Source organism: Caretta caretta, chromosome 2, assembly GCF_965140235.1.
Source record: "Caretta caretta isolate rCarCar2 chromosome 2, rCarCar1.hap1, whole genome shotgun sequence".
In the NCBI taxonomy this organism is placed as follows: Eukaryota; Metazoa; Chordata; order Testudines; family Cheloniidae; genus Caretta; species Caretta caretta.
In genome coordinates this window covers 93067755-93083981 of record NC_134207.1, presented here as the reverse complement: position 1 = coordinate 93083981, position 16227 = coordinate 93067755, and the positions used below count along the sequence as shown (strand labels likewise).

General features: G+C 42.1%; 1 long non-coding RNA gene across 1 annotated transcript; it reads right to left on the bottom strand.

Annotated features, from left to right (window-relative positions):
* Nucleotides 1-1345: 1345 nt before the first annotated feature.
* LOC125630974 (uncharacterized) lies at nucleotides 1346-12911 on the bottom strand. Its single transcript, XR_007354845.2, has 3 exons — nucleotides 12698-12911; nucleotides 4875-5006; nucleotides 1346-3462 (listed from the first exon to the last, which is right to left on the bottom strand). It is a non-coding gene; the product is annotated as an uncharacterized LOC125630974 (long non-coding RNA).
* Nucleotides 12912-16227: the final 3316 nt, after the last annotated feature.

Here is a 16227-nt window from a genome sequence, read left to right as displayed (position 1 = left end):
TCCACACCCAGCTCCTGGGAGACTCCAGGCAGCTGCCAGGGTGCCTCTGGACAGCTGCTGGCTTGCACCCACCCGGTTCCCCACTCCCAGCCAAGCTGCACCCTGTGGCTACCAGCTCCCAGCTGCAGTGAGGAACTGAAAGCCCAGGCGGCAGCCGAACTCTATGAAGTGGGGAGCTAGGAGCCTCTGGGCAGTAACAGGGCTCCCCGCGGGGAGCCAGGAGCTTCCGGTCAGCAGCGCAGCTGGCAGCAGAGAACGGGCAGCCCAGGCAATAGCTGGACTGGGAGCCAGGAGCAGTGAGCCAGTGGGCAGCCAGGCTCTGCGTGGGGAGTAGAGCAGGCACAGCCTGGCTGGGAGCAGGGAGCCCGGGGGCAGTCAGGCTCTAGCTGTAGCCCTCCACTCGCCCCGGTGACACCCCAGCTTTCTTGTCTATTTCACAGCTCCAGCCAACAGCCAATGTAAGTACCACAGTGTCTACACAGACACTGCATTGCCCTAACTACACCAACATAAGCCCTATGCCTCTCGTGGAGGTGGAGTTATTATGTTGGTGTAATAGGACACAGTAGTACATCGGCAGGAACAAGCCTGTAGTGTACACTCAGCCTAAGCTGTGTCTTGAGTTCCCTTGAATTTTGTTCAGATATACTTGAAAGTAGTATTGATTTTCTTCACTTTCATGTGCTTTCTGAAAGAAGTTGGTGGATATTCCAAAGCTGTGGCCGAAAATGTGACCATAGCCTTTTGCACATACAGCTTCAGTCAGTTGTTCTTCATCCATTTGCTCATTGCATGATGCTCTTAGGTATGTCTATGCTTCGAGCTGGAGGTGTAATTCCCAGATCAAGGAGACATACCTGTGCTAGCTCTGTTTTGAGAATAGGGCATAGCTATGGCCATGCAAGCAGCAGGAAGGGCCACCCTGAGTACGTGCCTAGCATCTTGGACAGGATCAGACTTGGGGCACTAGCCCCCCCGCTACTCGTGATGCCACAGCTACGCTCTGCTCTTAGCACGCTAGCTTGATCAGAGCTAGTACATCTCAAAATGTACATGTACCCTTAGATAGCTGGGATGTTGCTCTTTGTATCTGATGTGAAGATAACGTAAAGTGTCATGATGCATTACTGGCATTTTAGCCCATATTAAAACTCCCCCAGGGGCAGAAGTGAGCATAGTGGCTTTGGCTCAATCAGAGGGACTGCAGTAGTGGATTATTTCATACCACATTGCACTCTGGGATGTACACTTCTGGATATGTCAGGCACAGGAGGAAGGGGCACATTTTGGGTTCTTACAACAAAACAGCCCTTTATCAGATTTAAAATTTTTATTAAAGCTAATGTTCAAAAAATTATATAATACATGGGTTGGGAAAAGAGTACCTGTACATCTGGGTATAGTGTTTAGATGATCCACACATATAAAGTTAATTTTTAAAAGGCATATGATACATAGAGTACATAATAAGCAATAACCCAAATTTAAGTGAATAGATTTACAGTTTAGATATTAGAATCTGAATACAGTTTAGATATTAGAATCCAAATACTCGGGTACATCACTCATGAAAAGTTGTAGAGAGATTTGGTTGAGGAAAGCAAAATATATCACTGAGTGGAGATTGTCCCTCAGTAACTGAGAATTAGGTTGCTTGTCCATTTAGAAAATACAATCCATGAGGAAAGTATTTCAGTTACTTTCCTGACTGCGCTTTTCATCGGCACTCCAGCTCATCCCTCCTGGTATTGCCAGTGTCTTGTGATGTGTTCTATGTAATTGTCCTTCAACCACCTGATGGTGTCAGACACCATACGTTGCCGCATCAGCCGAGCGTAGTGTTGACCGATTCAGCATTCTCTCAGCACTCGCTTGTTACTGGAGTCCCATGCGCCTAAGACTCCGAAGAGCAGTGTGTGTGTCTGGACCTAGTAACACTTAGGTCTCAAGGTTTCAGCCAGAGGGGCATATTTCTCTACCTTTCAAGCAGTAGTTCTTTTGCAGAAAAACAAGGACTAAAACTCTATGTGCAGCTCAAAACTGTTGCAGCATTACTCTTGCAGTTCCTATTTCTGCTTTCCTGCCTCCCAGCATATGTCTACACTTGGAGCCAGGGGTGTGAGTCTCAGCGCAAAGGAGACATATCTCCGCTAGCTCGGCCAGAATTAGCATGCTAAAAATAGACCATAGCCACAGCAGCACAATCAACAGGGGAGTTAGCTGCCCTAAGTACGTGCCTACCATCTTGGACAGGTACTCGTGGTTAGACCCTCCCACCACTTGCACTGCTGCAGCTATGCTATTTTCAGTGCACTAGATAGATCAGAGCTAGCATGAGTATGTCTCCTCAAGCTGAGAATCACACCCCCTAGCTCCAAGTGTAGACATACCCATAGCCCTGATACTCAACAGATTAAAGTGTAAATACAACAAGAGTTATCCTCTCATTGAACACTACATGGTGATTTTAGGATACATTTTTATGGTACTGACTTCTAGGCCCATGTTTTGAGATCCATCTGGATAAATAATGGCATGACTCATAGGCACTTTGAAAGTACATCACCTTGCTGAGTCACATTTTAATATCTATCCATCCCTCTGATGTGCAATCTTGCTTTGAGTAAATGTCATCTTTGAGAAATTGCACTTATTGGATGAACATCAAAAAAGTTTTAAGATTACATAACCATATAATAATGATGATTATGGAAATTCAACACACAGTTCTTTAAATGTGAATTTTCCGTAAGTGACAGAGTTTACAAAAAAAAAGCCATCCAAAGCTCCATGGCTCAACAGGGCATGTTTGTAAATATTTTAAAGTACTGATTGAATACAGTGGTTTCATTTTTAAATTACATGGTCCCTTTTGCAAAATAATTTTGCAAAACAGAATCTTCCTGTAAAATATTAATTTTAATTGATACATGTTAATTGATAACTAGATGTTATTGGTCTATGTATTCTGTATTTTCTTTTAACAGTTCTTCATGGTGCCTAATTACTCAGATTTGCAAAAGTATTAACTGTAAAACTGTAATTCTCAACAAGACCCATTTTTTAAAGCTTGTAATTACATGTGTTTTGTAACTGTCATTGTATATGAGTTTGAAAAGCAAAGAAAGAGGACAGAGAGCAGATTTCCCAAGTACTATAAGTGTCTTTTTTCTCATTGAAATGAAGGTTGTCTTGCTAATGCAGCTAGTAAAGTGATATTCCTTGGAAAAGTCACATCTGACAAAATGTCTGGTACCAGGAGCTACTGAATCAGATTACATTTAAAATGGAATAATTTGTTCTTTGCTACTATGAATCACATGAGTGTCTGAAAAGGCTAAATTAATTTGAAGGGATCTTGGAACTGCTAATTAGGCAGTCTTCTGATATGGCAGCAAGTGACTTACTCATTAAGCAAAGCTAGACTCGTTCAGAGTTTTCCTGATTGGTAGACTGAAGACCCTGGGGACAAAGGAGAAGATTTTAACATAAAATTCCTGTAGTATGAACAATTTAAAGATCAAAAGAGTTTCTTTATGTTCATAACATTTTGGTTTTGGATTGAATGCTCCTTGTTTAATCAAATCTGAAGTTCCTTCATTTGACAAAACTTTCCTTTGTTTCACTATGACGCTAAACTGCTGTGACACTACTAAAAATATTCCAGATCAGATGGTGATCCAGTTGCTCACCGTGGGCCTACTCATGTGATTAGTTGCACACCAATGCATAAAATGGGGTAAAATAGGCCCACTTCACCCAGTCTACTGGAGCATAAGGGAGCACTTAAATTGGTCGAACTTTCTCAACAGGGAACTGTGAGGCAAGAAAGGGTAATTTTAATGGTTGGACACCAAGTAATTTTATTTTAAAAGCTACTAAAAATATTCAGTTTAGAGAAACATGAAATGACAGACCAGCTCTTACTAATTCTTTCTCTTACTGCAAACCCAGTGGTATGACTTCTGCTATTTTAGTCAGAGGGGTTCCACTATATACCTTTGGAGAGACCATGATCAAGACCAAGTAAAACTATCACAATGGCTAGCCATGGCTATTTCAGTATCAAAGATATGAAAAGAAAATATTAAACGAACTCAAATGATAAACTGGTTACTTCAGTTACAATCTCTTCTGTACGCCTCTCTCTGGAGAGCTTTTAACAGAGATTACACCCTTGAAAGTGAACCTGCGACTTTTCTCTTGCAAAGTTGACACCAAGGTCTTATTTCCCAAAATTATTGTGATGCTAGCTGCCTTAGAAATCTAAGATACACTAAGGTTTATAGCTGAGCAAAAGAACTTTGGAAAGTTGGATCCTGTTGGTTGTTAATAATCAGATAGTTTGTAACTGGGCAAAGTAAGCAATCTTAACTAAATCATATGAAATTGAAGAAAATATTTCGGTTACTTAGAAGAAGCCGTTTAAGGAGCTGTCTTGAGACAAGCCTATTATGAATATTAAGAATCTTATATCCAATTAAATCTCACTGTTTCTCTGTGTACTAATGTTTAGCCCCTGTCTCCTCTCCAGGAATACACAGTCTAACCACTTATTAATTAACAGGAGAAAGTGTTAGTATTTTAAGTGAAACAGTACTTTCATATCCCAATTAAATCATTACAAGAGTTTTAAATCAAATCCCTTGTCTAAATTAGTCTTCTCTCACTAACTAAGCCATGTGGAAGTTTTGGACAGGTTTTCCTGGGGTTGGTTTCTTTTTGAATCTTCTCTGTTTTTCTTAGCTGGCTGCAGCAGCTTCCTTGTAAAGAGGAATAGAATGAGTTGCGATGTGCTTCACTTCAGAGGGTTTGGGAGGGGGGGGGTTGTATTCTTCTCCTTCCTATTTCCATGAAATTATAAGAAAACACACCTGTGCCATTCTTGTTTAAATTCAAAGTGTGTTGCTGTCTCTCTGTCATTGTCTCCATGCTTTCAGGGTTTACTTAGGTGACATCTTCAGCTCCTGACTATGCAGTCTGCCTTTATTTGCCTTTGTTTTTTCCTGTGGTGGGAGAACATGAGAACTTTCAAAGTTAGTTTAATTCTCTTCTTATTTAGTCCATTTTCTGAGATTGTTTCACTTTTCTTGGTTTGACAGAAAATGAAGTTCTGTCTTCAAAAATGTGCAAACACTCCTGTTCCAAATATATATATTTCTGCAAAGTCTTTTTAAATTAAATAACTCTTATAAAGTCTTTAAGCTTAAATAATTAAAAAGTTGTTGATTCTGATAACAATTTTTTAGAGATGATTCTTGTCTTCCAGAGTTGGGTAAGGGTTTGCTTGTGCATGCCAGTAATTAATTAATTCCCCATTAATATAAATACTCTATAGTTAAATGGCTTCTGACATTACTTAGTTTAGCATCAAATGACCTTGCTATATTTGCACATAAAACATCTAACTGTTCAGATAGCAACGATATCAGTTAGTGTACGAAGGCTTGCATTTTGATACAAAATATTTGCAAATATACATCTCAGAAGAAGCTTATGCATCTTAAGCATTTGAGAAACAGAAACGGTATTCACATTTAAATGCTTGCCGGGGCAATGGCTGAGGGTCACGTCATGCTGCTGCTGAACAGGGCCCTGGGCCATGTATCTCTGGGCAGCCCTGCTGGGGCTGAGTGGTCTGTTGCCATGGCTGTCACAGGAGTGCACCCCTCTTCTTCTGCCTGCTTCAGGTGGGGTGAAAGGAAGGGCTTGTGGGGCTTCAACTATGGGCAGGGGTAAAAGTATCTTAAAGGATTTACCGGTACGCCGGAGTCCTGACCAGGGGGCGTGGTCTCAACCGGAAGAGGTGTGGCTTCAACCAGAAGAGGCAGAGTTTTTAAATACCATTTAAAGGTCTCGGGACACCAGCTGCCATAGCAGCAGCCCTTTAAATCAAGATTTAAAGGCCCCAGGGCTCCGGCTGTGGTGGCAGCAGCTGAACCCCCGGCCCTTTAAATCACCCCCATGGCTACCAGTTGCAGAGGCGGCTAGGAGCCCCAGGGCTCAGGAGTGATTTAAAGGGCCCAGGGCTCTGGCCACCACTACTGTAGCGGCGTCCTGGGCCCTTTAAATCACTGCTGGAGCCCCAGGGGCTCCCCGCTGCCGCTGCTACCGCAGGGCTCAGGCAGAGATTTAAAGGGCCCAGGGCTCCGCTGCAGTAGCTCCGGGCCCAGGGCTCCGGCAGCAAGGCTCAGGTGACAATTTAAAGGGCCCAGGGCTCCGGCCGCTGTGGGGAGCCCCAGACCCTTTAAATCGCCGGCCTGGGGAAGCCAGTCTGGTGCGGCACGGCGTACCAGACCATGCCAGCTTACTTTCACCTCTGACTATGGGTATGTCTAATGGCCTTGCAGGTGCCCAATTCAGGAGCTGCTCTGAGGGTGCCAGGCGGAGTGCCCAGTCCCTCCCCCCTGCCCTTGGGGTGGCCAGCTGGACATAGGTAGTCCACAGCATGGGCATAGGAGGGACCCAGCCCTGCCCTACTGGAGAGTAATGGCCTCAGAGGTGGGTGATGGTTCATTTGGGGAGCTTTGCTGGGGAACTATGAGCCTGGGATTGTTGCCTCATGCGGAAGAATGTGTTCAGTCTTCATAGGAATGGAGACTGGATGAGGACCAGTGGCCTGCAACCAACATGGATAATAGTTGTGGGATAAGTGACACAGCTGGGCAGGAGCCAGGACTGGGGCTGGGACAGTTTTCTTTGCAAATGGTGGTGAGTCATCAGTAGATTGATCACCCAGCTGTGTTCAGTGAGATACTCCTAATTTGATGCAGCGGTAGCTATGGTCAAGGAGCGTGGCCCTGGGGTGACTTTAGCTAAATGTGACATAAAGTCGGCATTCCAATTGCTTCCAGCGCATCTCAGACTTTAGCTTGGTTTTCAGTTTGAAGGCCACTACTATTTTGATAAAGCCATGCCCCTGGGGTGTGTGGTGTCATGTGCTGCTTACAAAAGAGTCACTTCCATGTTGAAGTGAGTGATAGTGCACTGTTTTATGATGTACGCCAGTCTCGTGCAGAATCTCACTGACTTCTTATCTGCAGGAGAACTAGGGACGGACAACAGCAAGTACTTGCCTCAGGCATTCCAGAACCCAGCTAAGTGCCTTGGGATTCCTTCTCATCACTTAAAAAAAAAAAGACTCTGCCCAAAGTCATAACATTACCTGGACATTGAAGTGGGTGCAGTTTGGGGTGTTTACAGATTATCTGCACCAATGTTGGTATTGGTCAAGACACTGATACAGGCTCTCAAAGGGGCAAAGAAAATTACACTGCGGGAACTACTGGTAATCATGAGGCCGCCTAAACTCTGGCCAATTTCTAGTGCGGTTAAAAGGATAAAATGAATGGTTCCCAGATGTAAAAGACCTGAGATTTTGCTGAGGGGCCTTGGAATCATGAGCTAGGGTGAGACCTTGTGGTCCTCATGGGCCAATGTCAGACCTTGTGGCCCTCATGAGCAGAGACCACTACCTTTCTGCACCCTCTGTCCCCCTTGCGGGGGAGTGGTCTGGTAGGACTCAGAAAGGCCTGGGAGGTAGGCTAAGGAGACCCTACCCTGAGTCACAGTTTATTTGGTAGGGTGCCTCCCTGAGGCATTATGTGCCAAAGGCAGAAACTTAGGTGTTTAGGGAACTCTTAAAGTGAAAATTTAGGCACCTAGTGAATTTAGGCGCTGACAGGGTTAGGAAGCAGCTGCCCCCTAGCCCACTCAGTGCCTAAATTCACTAGGTGCCTTTGTGGATCTGGCCTTGAAAGTTATCAGACTTCTTGTGTGACATACCAAACACCTGCAAATGGTTTTCTTCTCTCCCCGAAGAGACATTGAGGCTACCCATGTATTTTTGCTGGCGTCCTTGATATTTCGTTTAGTAGCAGAGTAATGTTTGGTCACCTGCCCCCAGAGAGACACTGGCCTAGTGAACTGAGATATATGCAGTAATCAGCTATATTTCCTACTATGATATTTTGGTCATTGTAGACTAGTTAAGAAATAGAGAAACAGTCTACAGAGTGTGGGAGGATCATTTTTTAAGGAATGCACTTTTAATAATGTTTCCCTATCTTTGTAAAAGTGCTTTGAGCTCTATGGATGAACAGGTCAATATAGAGTGCTAAGAGTTGCTGATTACTGCTAAAACTGACAAGACATTAGGTTGTTTCCTTACAATTCTATGAATACTGAGAAGTCAATTAACATCACTCACTAACTAACTAGATTACATTTGTTTCCTTTACTATAAAGTACTTGTAAAAATTTCCTATTGTTTCTTTTTTATTCTTAGTATCTTCTTACCAGTAGCAAAGTGGTCTAGATAGTGTTAACTTGGTTACCTCAAATATTGTGGAATGGAGCCCCCTCTCCACCCTCTTACTTCCAGTTTTGTAAGTGGGCATCCCTCTCTTCCCTCTCCCGCCTCCCCCTTCCCGCCACACACACACACACACTGTAATGTTGCAGTTGAATAAAGCAGCAAGTTCCCACCCTGCAGAACTGTGAGTAGAGAGTTAGTTTTTGCAGAACTGAATGGCCCCTGTACAAAATTACCTAATTATATTCACAATGGGATAAAGAGACCATGTACTTTTAGATCCAAATTAAACCCCAAAGAAGCACTGTTGAATAGGGAAGAGGCATGGGTTCTAGTGGTAGGAGTCAGAGGTCAAGAATAACTAGGCAAAAAGGCTCTGACATGAAATGGGGAAGACACCCAAACAAGGGCCATAATGAAGGCAAGGCAGAAGTGTTCTATTCTTGAGTCTGAGGAGGAGGCATGTGTCTCTGGTGCAGAAAGAGAAAAGGATGAAAGAATATTTGTTCTTTGGTCCAGGCTACAATTTGAATTTGGGTTAGTTGATGTCAAAACACAATTAGAAATTGTGAGACAGACAGGCCCCACAGGATAAATCCTAAACTTGCAAACCACCCCAGTGCACAGAGAGAACCCCACTCAAGTACTGGAAAGAAAAGGAGTACTTTTGGCACCTTAGAGATTAACAAATTTATTTGAGCATAAGCTTTCATGAGCTACAGCTCACTTCATCAGATTGCTCAAATAAATTTGTTAGTCTCTAAGGTGCCACAAGTACTCCTTTTCTTTTTGCGAATACAGAATAACACGGCTGCTACTCTGAAACCTGTCAAGTACTAGAGATTCCAGTAGCTCAAGGTGTTCCTTGCATGCCATTTTATGCTTTCATGGAATCATAGAACCCTAGGGTCAGAAGGGACTGCAAGGATCATCTCGTCCAGGGGTCCCCAGTGCAGTGCCCGTGGGCGCCATGGCGCCTGCTGGGGTATTTTTGTGCGCCCGCAGGACACCCCGCTGCCGAAAAGCGTTGTCGTTTCTTGGCGGCCAGCTGCCGCTTCTTGGCGGGGGCATTTCAGCGGCAGGGTGTCCAGCACCCACCACAGTCTTCTGGAAATAGTAATATGCTATTCCCACAAGAAAGGTTGGGGACCACTGATCTAGTCTAACCCCCTGCCAAGATGCAGGATTTGTTGTGTCTAAAATTATGCTTTAATTATGTTCACTGGATTATTTTGATGCAGGCCTTTTAAATTTTTCATTATACTGTCTGTGTATTTGTAGAATTATTAAAGATGAGCAATACAGATCTAATAAAAAATATTTCAGGTGAACTTTCTAGGAGCTTAATTAAACAAAAATTGTCTCTGTTCTCTGTGGCCCTGAGCCTGCGAAAGCTTATGCGTTTTAGTAACTCTGCTCATCTGATGAGTTTTATTGGAGACAATGGAACTGCCCATGTGAGTAAAGTTACTCGTGCGGTTTCAGGATCTGGCGCTATAAGTGTAGATAAACCAGGGCTGAGTTTGGCTACTGTAAATGAAGGAAGCTTCTTTTTTTAAGTCACTGGGAGTTGTTTCTTGCTGCTCCTAGGGCTGAATTCAGCCCACTATTCTCGAGGAATTGACATGTTCTGACTAGCTCAAAAATATAATTAACAGTTGAAAGGGAATTGTAAGGGAATTTATAATTTAGACTATTACCAAGAGCAATTTGACCTTAGCAGTTGGCTCAGTGTGATTTGCTTGACAATTCAATTTGAAGATTAAAAACACTTCTAGCAAATATGGGGCCCAGAGTAAAATATCTCAAAAAAATAGGAACAGTTTAAACTTTTTCCAGTGGCTTTTATTAGCTCTGGATTTAAGCGGAGCAGTAAAATGCCTATTGTATTCTGCCCCTGCCTTCATCTCACCTTCCACACAAACACACACCAACAACTGTGAATGAAATTAACAAGGATGCCAGAAATAGCCCGAATCCCAGTCTGAACCAGGGAGAGAGCAGCAAGTTTAAACTGTTCCTATGCAGGCAGCAGGCTATCTGGAGAGGCTTCTCCCTCAGCCAGTCCCTCTACTCCCTGCTACAAGCTAGAGGGGAGCCCCTGCAGCCCCTGCTGAGTGGGAGAGTTGGGGGAACGGAGAGCCTAGCCGTGTGGGCAGCCTGGCTGGAGGAGAAACAACAAACAAATGTGACAGTGAGTTTTCCCTTTCCAAGCTTTTATTGGCTTTGAGTTTGAACTTTTTGTTCTGCAGCCAAAAGAGGTGAAAGTAAGCCAGTACAGAATGTTCCACTTATTTGCCGGTACACTACTGCATCTTTTTTTAAACCGGTACTCTGTACCAGACCAGCTTACTTTCACCTCTGTCCTCACAGACTGAGCTCCCTAAACTGTTATATTTGTAAAAGCAAAATGAATCACATTTTAGCCATTTTAAGTGCATCAAGTTTTGTTGAAGCTTGAAATGCTAAACTGGTCGAGTTAAGCTGATTGTACAAATATAAAATATTAAGCAGTTCAGTAGGGTCAGGACCATCATTAACTATCAGTGCCCTACAGAAATGAGTCACCTGATTCATTTCAATAGCCACACCTCCATCAGGTAATCACAGGTGCACCCCTATAGAGAAGCAGCAAACTGCCTTCATGGGACCGCAAAAATCAGTCTGAGCTATGCAGGATGAAACTACCGTAAATTAGGATTCCTGGGGAAAATCCCAAATCTCTCTTCCTCGATTACTGACATAAAGTGACTCTCTCACTCCATGCAGGAATAGAAACTCAGTTCTGCTCATAGCAATGCTTGTGAAAGTTTGCAGCATATGAATGTTCTTATTTTTAATACAAGACTTAAGCATAATTTTGAAGCCAGAAATAGTTTGATCTAAGTGACTGGGCACACAGAATATCACATATTAAGTAAATAGAATTTTACATATGCAGAGATGTGAGAAAATTCTCTTTGAGAAAAAGAAAAATATATATAAACTGCAGCCAGCCTACATTTTTTCCTGACTTTTTAATTGGTGTCTTGCAGTATCTTTGGAAGAATTTCTACCCCCAGTGACACTTCACTGAGAATGAGAAATCTTCCCCTATTTACTTTAATAAGGGGGACAGCTTTTATAATAGCATCTGTTACATTATTTATCTTATCACCTTCTCCATACTGACCTCTGGTTTAAGGATGGTGGTAGAAATAATGGACAGATATTTTGATTTCATGTATTTTTGTAGCACTGTCTTAAAAAAAAAGAAAAACCGAGAAAATAAAAAACGAACTTCCTGAACAAAGGCACAGCTCCTGCCTACACATAGCCAAAATAAAATCTAATTGATCTCTCTACATACACCCCATGAAATAGGTTTGCTTTTGTGGCAGTTCCCTCATCCCCAATGAGGAGTGTTCTGCTTCCAGTACTAAAAACTAGGAACTCAGAAGCTAGATAAATGCGGTCACTGAAACACAGAGCACTGTGCCCAAAGTCCTACAGCAGATCAATCACAGAACCAGAAAACTACCTAGGACTGAAATCCAGTTGAAGCCCTATTAAAATCAATGGAAGTTTAGCCAATGACTTCAGTGGGGCCAGGATTTCACCCCAGGTGTTTGGACTTGCTGTATCCAGTGGACTATGTTTGTTTAAATGACTGAGTTATAGGAATGAGTAAGCAGACAATTTTGTTTCTGTAATCTATAATCCTCCTTTCTCCACACCCTTTCCTCATTCCTAGTGCATATTATAACTTCATTGTCTACTAAGTCCATCATTTACTCCCCATTTCTGCAAGTAGATTGCCGAACACAATCTCCTGTGGGTATGTCTACATTGCAACTGGGAGATGGGACTCCCAGCACAGGTAGACAGACTCATGCTGGCTCAGCTCAAACTAGCAAGCTAAAAAAAAAAAAAAAATTAGTGGGGATGTTGCAGCACGGCCAGCAGCTTGGACTAGCTACCCAAGTCCGCCTCTCTGACCACCTGGGTCCAAGCACAGGCAGCTAGCCCATGCTGCCACTTGGGCCACAACATCCACACTGATATTTTTAGCACACTATCTGAAGCTGAGCTAGCAGGAGCCTGTCAGCCCACTTTGGGAATCATACTTTTCAGCTACACCCTGTGCTTTGAGTGGGACTTCACATGCATTCAGTTCCCTTTGCCAACGCATCCACTTGCAAAACTGGGACCTTGGACTGTAAACTTTTTAGGGAAGGGACTTATTTTCTCTGAAGCATCTAGCATATTTGTGAGTGAGATAAAAAATATTTTCTCACTCTGTTAAAAAGTAGGAAACATCAAATTCTGAAGAGCGTTTAGCCTACATACAACAATGCCACATAGATATACAGCTATAACGAGAGCTTTTTATATGCTACTTACCTAGTAAATAGAAAGTATGCATAGCAAATAAGCTTCTCTTCCAAACACACAGATCTTGGAACATAGTGCCTCCCAAATCATGTAGGTGGTATTGATTTGAAAGCAGATCTGTCATGAAACTGACATGGACTGGTCAAGGGAATTGTTTGAACTTTTCTATGATAAAATGGATTCAACCCCGTTCCACTTCGTTATTTCCTGTGAGGAGAAGGATGTTGACTTGTAACTCAGCAGTTAATGCTTATTTGATTAAAGATTCATGTTACCATGACAGCACAGTAGAATGAGTCTTTCCTGTGAAAGACCAGTGAACTGTCTGGAACTGGAGGATGCCTTTTAAAAATTCTAATTTTAGCTCAAGTAATTCATCATTCTCCCAGCCACTTTTTAAAGTTTTGCTGGCATTCTACGAAATGCATTAAAGAGGTTGGTTTTATACCATCTAGTATAAAGTAGTATTCGTGCTTAGAAAAAGAAAGGAAACTCTGACACCTGTGAACTGAGGAGTGTGTGACATTTCATGACTGTCAAATTAATAACTTTCACTTATTAATTTCTCATTGAAAAGCACTTTTGTGTGAGTCACTTCCAGTTTGTAGTTTGAACTGGATAACCTGTACATTTCTGGTGGTAAAGGTGGTCTATTCTAGTCAATGGTGGGTGACTTTTGATGTGAGAAGAAAAGGCTGTTAAAATATTCCTAGTGATAACATCTGGGGGATACTAATTATGCCTATTCTCCTCTCACATTTTACACACAGGTGAGTGAACATGTGGATTCTGAATGGCATAGAAACAGGATTTACCATGTGAAATTACTAAACTAGCACCTTATTTTGATGCATCAGAAACCAAGAAGAGATTAGCTCTCAGGGTTCTGTTTCATTTCACTGGAGATGTGAAACAATACCAGTCTTTTATTCTTAGCTACAGTATGTTTAAGCTCTTTGCTGCAGGGTTTGTGCCATAATCCATAGCCCAAAAAGGAACATTGGCATGCTGGAAAAGTGTGCCTCCTGTAGTTAGGCAAACACGCTCTTTTTTTACCAAGTTGTGTTCATATCCCATATGCTGCTATTTTCATAGCCTGATAGCATGTTGGAAACCAAGATATAGTGCTGGTCCTATGGACTGCTTTGATCAATGACAACCTTTTTTCTAAGGTGGCTATGCCCTCATTTGTTTTCTCAAAGCAACAACCTAATCAACTGAAGTTCATAGCAGTATTTTACTGCAACATACATTCTGGAGATTAAAGTGTGGTAAATTTAGAAGTAGTTTACACTGCCTTTATAGTGCAGTCAAAGTTAGGAAACTACTAATCCAAACACTGCGAGCACTAATACTGAAAGATGGGCTTGACCCAAAAGCCCAAACTCCTTAGCTGAACTTGTGAGTAGAGTCCTGAATTTGAACCAAGATCAAGATTTGAATTTGCTGGCTGGTTTCTTTCTATATAACAGTCTGATCAAAACCCTGGATCCAAAAACCCCAGAAGGAATTCAAGATCTTCAGCCTGCTGCTTGGACTCATCTCTGTTACTAACATTTCCCATTTTTCAACTTAAATTGATATGAATAATTAAACTTCTTACTTCAGGGCATGAGAAGATAAATCAGGGAACCAAAAAGAAATTCTTTCCCACTACCACCATGTTTAACATTGCATAATTGTCATGTGTATTATAGGGCAGGATGTTGCCTTTCTCTAAAGCTGAGCATTGCTGAATTATATGGACCAATGGTTTAATCCACAACAGAAATGTACAGGATCAGAGGAAAGCAATTTCAAACTTCCTGGGTTTGAATGCAAAGAAGAATAAATCACTTTCCCTGATTCAGGCAAAGTTTTGTATACGTGACAGATCTTATCTGTGCTGTGACCACTACAGAATTCTTCTTCCTCTGCATTTCATTTTTGAGAAGAGTAACGAACTGTCAGGGGACCAAAACATTCTAAAAAGGTATACAGAGACAAAAGGATGCAACAAAGGAAAATGGGGCAGGGGAGATGGGTGGCAGGATGAAAATCTAATTAAAAGGGAAAGATTAAAAAACTGAGGGAAAACGTTTTCAAATAAAGAAACAAAATAGAAAATATAACCACAATGCCAAGATCAGAAACAGAGATCAGATGTGACAAACACTAAAAGGAAAAGGTGTTAGGAAGAAAATTTAAAACAGAAATGAAAAGAAATATAGGGAAAGTGTGTTACAACTGACTTAAAACCAAGGACAGAGAAATGCTGTCTAGAGGGAGAATTTGGGCTTGTTTTCCCTGAAAATTTTCCCTTCTTCAAAGGGATACATCCACAGATCCTCAGTGTGTAGATTGTTCCCAGGGTCCTCACCTGTCTTCAGCTATAGGGAGCAGAATCAAAATTAATTGGATGTCTGATGAGGGATTAGCCCCCATCTCCTGGAGACCCCCTCAGTTTTGAGATGTTTCCAAAGCTTACCCTTCCAGACCGTGAAACAGAAAATTAATCTCATCCTGCATCAGCACTTTGCAAAAATAATACTCAGCAAGAGAACATTATGAACAACAAGAAAGAGTTAACTACCGCAGTGAACTTTAACCATAAAAAACATCCTTTTTAATGGACGGCCTAATCTGTGGAGCTGTCCCTTTGAAGAGGGGAAAATTTTCAGGTAAACAACCACAAATTCTTCCATTCTGTCTCAAGGTTAGGTCCACAGATCCTCTGAGAGATTTTTCTCGACAGTCACAAAATTCCTAGGTAGGGAACAAAATAATGTCACTGAGAGACAGGATTCCCTTACTCTAAGGTCCTGCACACTGTAGTAATTTCTTAGAATAAAGAAATCACTACAGTGTGCAGGTCTGTTTCAAACACAAGTGACCAGAATGTTCCTTCCCTGCCATTTTCTCAGGTTTCCTTCTGGGAACAACAGGAAACTGGAGAATCCTTATATACATGGTTGCCCAGGGCACTGTCTTTGTGCAGGATGTGATCATCTCTAGAACGCTCAAAAGGGTGCCTACTGATGTCCTGGGACACCTTCTCAGGAGAGTAACTGCTGATCTGATCTTGTCCCATCTTTCTTCTGACAGATTTTGTGGGCCTCTGTGTCTATCAACGTTTCTCCATTTTGGGCAGGGACTGTCTGTCTATTTTATGTATTGTCCTAAGTTAATGCTGCTGACAAGAAAAAAAATTTGAAACTTTTGAAATGTGGTGCTGGGCAAGATTTCTGCATATCTGCTGGATGGGAAAAAGATAAGTGTCTATGTTAGGAATATTATTGGAGAGAAGCAGATCCTGATGTTGGAAATCAAAACACAGACTTACGTACTTTAGTTACATTAGGCATAGAGATGGAAATAACCTTGAGAAAGTTATTATGGAAGGAATGGTGGAGGGTCATCATAGTAGGAGATGACCAGCAAGAAGGATGGATGATGTGCAGCAGATCACTGGAAGGTCAGCTGCTGAGTGCTCAAAGTTAACAAAGGATTGCTTCTGAAAATTCTGCTATGATGTCACCAATATTCAGACATAAATAAAT